Raw genomic sequence first — 6,469 nt, forward strand, 5'->3', positions numbered from 1 at the left:
ATTTCGTTGATAACAAAAGACAATCAAAACAAACCAGTATGTGTCAAATGAAGAACGAAGTTCATTACTGCAAACATATGCATACAGACCCAACATAGAAATGTTTCTCTATGAAAAAAAAGACCCATTAAAAATCATCACAAAGAGATGAAAAATCAATTCAAAATTCAGAGTGACACAATACGAAAAGAAAATTCTTATAATCCGCGCCACAAATTAAGTATCTCCAATACCAACAAAAATTCTTAAATCGATCATTCATCATTCATGTTCGGAGAAGAGGCTCCCAAGCATTTGAATGGCTAACCTCAATGGTAAATAAAGAATATTTTTATACTTGTTATATCGTGACTTTTATTGCAAGCAGCTATGTTTTCTCATTTGGAAATCTTGTATTGATGATCATTTGTTCTGTGTCCAGATCTTACTTAACCATAAAAGTTTTCGAAATAATTCCTTATTTAAACAAATAAGTAACCAGATGCTCCGCAGGGCGCAGCTTTATACGACCGCAGAGGTTGAACCCTGAACGGTTGGGGCAAGTATGGACACAACATTCAAGCTGGATTCAGCTCTAAATTTGGATTGTGATTAAAAAGTTGACACAGCATAGGTTTCTGACACAGAATGAATGTGGTCTAATGAACTTAATTTTTTTGTTTTGCCTCTGAGCAATTCACTATGTTGTTGAATATTAATCCTCTTAAAAAAATGTCTTTATATCTATGAAATCTGAAATGAGAAAAATTGACCACCCCCCCCCCCCCCCCCCCATTTTTTTTCACATCCCCCTTTCCCTTATTCCAAAACTGATCTCAATTCAAATTTCTAATGGAGTTTGCAACAATAACTACTCATTTAAATACATCATAAAATATTAAAATGTAAAAAAAGTGCTTGTTATCACTGAATGGTAAAGATTGTTTTAATTTATCAGTTGGTAGTAAAAGTGAATATACATTGTATATTGTATAAAACAATGATTTAAGTTGATTCAACTACTATTCTGGACAAAGAAAGATAACTCCAATTGAAAATTTCTTGCTATTGCGCAATACTGTGCAATTGAAGATTTCTTGCAATTATTTCTTGCTATTGCACAATACTGTGCAATTGAAGATTTCTTGCTATTGCACAATACTTAATATAATAATTTTGGATCCTGATTTGGACCAACTTGAAAACTGGGCCCATAATCAAAAATCTAAGTACATGTTTAGATTCAGCATATCAAAGAAGCCCAAGAATTCAATTTTTGTTAAGATCAAACTTAGTTTAATTTTTGACCCTTTGGACTTTGATGTAGACCAATTTGAAAACAGGACCAAAAATTAAGAATCTACATACAGAGTTAGATTTGGCACATCAAAGAACCCTAATTATTCAATTTTTGATGAATCAAACAAAGTTTAATTTTGGACCCCCATTTTAACCAACTTGAAAACTGGACCAACAATCAAAAATCTAAGTACATTTTTAGATTCAGCATATCAAAGAACCCCAAGGATTCAATTTTTGTTAAATTTTGGACCCTTTGGATCCTAATGTAGACCAATTTGAAAACAGGACCAAAAATTAAGAATCTACATACACAGTTAGATTCGGCATATCAAAGAACCCCAATTATTCAGTTTTTGATGAAATCAAACAAAGTTTAATTTTGGACTCTTTGGGCCCCTTATTCCTAAACTGTTTGGACCAAAACTCCCAAAAATCAATCCCAAACTTCCTTTTATGGTCAAAAACCTTGTGTTTAAATTTCATAGATTTCTATTTACTTATATTAAAGTTATGGTGCGAAAACCAAGAAAAATGCTTATTTGGGCCCCTTTTGGCCCCTTATTCCTAAACTGTTGGGAACTCAACTCCCAAAATCGATCCCAACCTTCCTTTTGTGGTCATAAACCTTGTGTTTAAATTTCATTGATTTCTATTTACTTATACTAAAGTTATTGTGCGAAAACCAAGAATAATGCTTATTTGGGCCCTTTTTTGGCCCCTAATTCCTAAGCTATTGAAACCCAAACTCCCAAAATCAATCCCAACCTTTCTTTTGTGGTAATAAACCTTGTGTCAAAATCTCATAGATTTCTATTCACTTAAACTAAAGTTATAGTGCGAAAACCAAGAAAATGCTTATTTGGGCCCTTTTTGGCCCCTAGTTCCTAAAACGTTGGGACCAAAACTCCCAAAATCAATCCCAACCTTACTTTTGTGGTCATAAACCTTGTGTTAAAATTTCATAGATTTCTATTCACTTTTACTAAAGTTAGAGTGCGAAAACTTAAAGTATTCGGACGGCGACGACGCAGAAGACAACGCCAACGTGATACCAATATACGACCAAAAAATTTTCAATTTTTGCGGTCATATAAAAACTCAACTTTCAATGGCAATTTCTCCAAAGTATGGCCTATTGATGATTTTGTACATGCTGACTTTTCTGTAGGTCATATTTTAATGAACATTTTAACTGTTTACAGTTTATCTATCTTTGGTTCCTCCAAAACGAGTATAAGGGTTCACATGATGATTTTAGTTGTGTTGATTTATTTGTAGCACTTATTTTGCTGAACATCTTTTTTAATAAAACAATTTCTCTGTTAAGTTTCTGCATAAAATGGTTACTTTAGCGTTATAAGGGTCAATAATAGATTCTCTCTAATAAATTTAGTTTCGGTAACAAAAAATAACAAAAGAAGTAATAATTTTGGATCCTGATTTGAACCAACTTGAAAACTGGGCCCATAAACAAAAATCTAAGTACATGTTTGGATTCAGCATATCAAAAAAGCCCAAGAATTCAATTTTTGTTAAAATCAAATTCAGTTTAATTTTGGACCCTTTGGACTTTAATGTAGACCAATTTGAAAACGGGACCAAAAATTAAGAATCTACATACACAGTTAGATTTGGCATATCAAAGAACCCCAATTATTCAATTTTTGATGAAATCAAACAAAGTTCAATTTTGGACCCCGATTTGGACCAACTTGAAAACTGGGCCAATAATAAAAAATCTAAGTACATTTTTAGATTCAACATATCAAAGAACCCCAAGGATTCAATTTTTGTTAAAATCAAACTAAGTTTAATTTTGGACCCTTTGGACCTTAATGTAGACCAATTTGAAAAACGGGACCAAAAATTAAGAATCTACATACACAGTTAGATTTAGCATATCAAAGAACCCCAATTTTTCAATTTTTGATGAAATCAAACAAAGTTCAATTTTGGGACCCTTTGGGCCCCTTATTCCTAAACTGTTGGGACCAAAACTCCCAAAATCAAACCCAACCTTCCTTTTATGGTCATAAACCTTGTGTTTAAATTTCATAGATTTCTATTTACTTATACTTAAGTTATGGTGCGAAAACCAAGAATAATGCTTATTTGGGCCCTTATTTGGCCCCTAATTCCTAAAATGTTGGGACCTAAACTCCCAAAACAATCCCAACCTTCCTTTTGTGGTCATAAACCGTGTGTCAAAATTTCATAGATTTCTATTCACTTAAACTAAAGTTATAGTGCGAAAACCAAGAAAATGCTTATTTGGGCCCTTTTTGGCCCCTAATTCCTAAAATGTTGGGACCAAAACTCCCAAAATCAATCCCAACCTTCCTTTTGTGGTCATAAACCTTGTGTCAAAATTTCATAGATTTCTATTCACTTTTACTAAAGTTAGAGTGCGAAGACTAAAAGTATTCGGACGACGATGACGACGACGCAAGACGACGACAAAGCAGACGACGACGCCAACGTGATAGCAATGTACGACGAAAAATTAAAATTTTTGCGGTCGTATAAAAATCATAATTCAAAGGCAGTAATTCCTATTTGCGGTCAATGGACGATTTATGTCCAGCTGACATATTTTTCAATCTACATATTCTGGTAACTCTTGCTTGCAATATTTCTCATCATCTGTCATAATTTTACCATAAAACTCCAAATTTGCCTAAAAAAATACACTAAAAGGGCAATAACTTTAGATTTGGTTGTCCGATATTTCTGAATATGAGATAGATTTTTATAATGTCAACTTATTTATCATTATGTTAGCTTTTGAAGTAAAAGACACAAACAGTGACATTTTTTGAAAGATTGACATTCTATGGGCAATCATTACAAAATGGGTTTTCTGAATACTATTTATATTTCGTGGGATGACCTGCTGATCCTTCACCAATTTCAGATCTACTCTAATTACTGCTTTAATGTTAAAGATCTATGCCAAAAACAGCAAAAACTGATAAGATGTTGATAAAGACAACTTTGTCTTTCAACTGGTGTACATTGGTTCTTTAGGATGTTTAATCATAAATTGCAACTCACAACAGGAAAGGAATTAACCTGTAATATGAGGGGCACCACAAGTCCCTATATGAATACTTATTCATTCACGATAATATATTTAACTTTCAAATTGACATAAACAAGTAGTTGCAAATTTTTTTTTGTTCTAAGTATTCCCTGGCTCATAATTAACAACATGGGTAAACAGAAAATTTGTATCCGACAGATCCAGAAGCTCTCACACTTAACAACTCTTCACTTCTTAGCTGCTTACCAGATATGAAGTCATTTTAACTGAAAGGTGCTGATTGAGATATTTTTTTAAAACTTCAACATATTGAACCAGATGCTCCGCAGGGCGTAGCTTTATACGACCGCAGAGGTTGAACCCTGAACAGTTAGGGGAAGTATGGACACAACATTCAAGCTGGATTCAGCTCTAAAATTGGATTGTGATTAAATAGTTGACACAGCATAGGTTTCTGACACAGAATGAATGTGTTCTAATGAACTTAAAATTTTTGTTTCTCTTAGAGCAATTCACTATGCTGTTGAATATTAATCCTCTCAAAAAAATGTTTGAAGAAATTTTCTTTTTTATTTATGAAATTTCAAATGAGAAAAATTGAACCCAATTTTTTTTAATCACATCCCCCTTTCCCTTATTCCAAAACTAATCTCAATTAAAATTTCTAATGGAGTTTGCAACAATAACTACTCATTTAAATACATCATAAAATATTAAGATGTAAAAAAAACTGCTTGTTATCACTGAATGGTAAAGATTATTTTAATTTATCAGTTGGTAGTAAAAAGTGAATATACATTGTATATTGTATATAACAAAGATTTAAGTTGATTCTGGACAAAGAAAGATAACTCCAATTAAAAAAAAATCTTGCTATCGCACAATATTTTGCAATTAGATATTTCTTGCTTACTATTCTGGACAAAGAAAGATAACTCTAATTTAAAAAAAAATTGATATTTCACAATATTGTGCAATTAGATATTTCTTGCCATTGCGCAATACTGTGCAATTGAAAAGACTTGCTATTGCACAATACTTAATATAATAATTTAGATCCTGATTTGGACCAACTTGAAAACTGGGCCCATAATAAAAAAATCTAAGTACATTTTTGGATTCAGCATATCAAAGAACTTCAAGATTTCAATTTTTGTTAAAATCAGACTAAGTTTAATTTTGGACCCTTTGGACTTTAGTGTAGACCAATTTGAAAACAGGACCAAAAATGAAGAATCTACATACACAGTTAGATTTGGTATATCAAAGAACCCCATTTATTCAATTTTTGATGAAATCAAACAAAGTTTAATTTTGGACCCCGATTTGGACCAACTTGAAAACTGGGCCAATAATCAAGAATCTAAGTACATTTTTAGATTCAGCATATCAAAGAACCTAACTGATTCATTTTTTGTCAAAATCAAACTAAGTTTAATTTTGGACCCTTTGGACCTTAATGTAGACCAATTTGAAAACGGGACCAAAAGTTAAGAATCTACATACACAGTCATGACAGTTAGATTCAGCATATCAAAGAACCCCAATTATTCAATTTTGATGAAATCAAACAAAAGTTTGATTTTGGACCCTTTGGGCCCCTTATTATGTTGGGACCAAAACTCCCAAAATCAAACCCAACCTTTCTTTTATGGTCATAAACCTTGTGTTTAAATTTCATAGATTTCTATTTACTTATACTAACGTTATGGTGCGAAAACCAAGAAAAATGCTTATTTGGGTCCCTTTTTGGCCCCTAATTCCTAAACTGTTGGGACCTAAACTCCCAAAATCAATACCAACCTTCCTTTTGTAGTCATTAACATTGTGCTTAAATTTCATTGATTTCTATTTACTTAAACTAATGTTATTGTGCGAAAACCAAGAATAATGCTTATTTGGGCCCTTTTTTGGCCCCTAATTCCTAAACTGTTGAGACCAAAACTCCCAAAATCAATCCCAACCGTTCTTTTGTGGTCATAAACCTTGTGTTAAAATTTCATAGATTTCTATTAACTTAAACTAAAGTTATAGTGCGAAAACTAAAAGTATTCGGACGCCGGACGACGATGACGACGACGCCGACGCCGACGCCAACGTGATAGCAATATACGACGAAATTTTTTTCAAAATTTGCGGTCGTAT

Source organism: Mytilus edulis, chromosome 9 (assembly GCF_963676685.1).
Source record: "Mytilus edulis chromosome 9, xbMytEdul2.2, whole genome shotgun sequence".
NCBI classification, from domain to species: domain Eukaryota; kingdom Metazoa; phylum Mollusca; class Bivalvia; order Mytilida; family Mytilidae; genus Mytilus; species Mytilus edulis.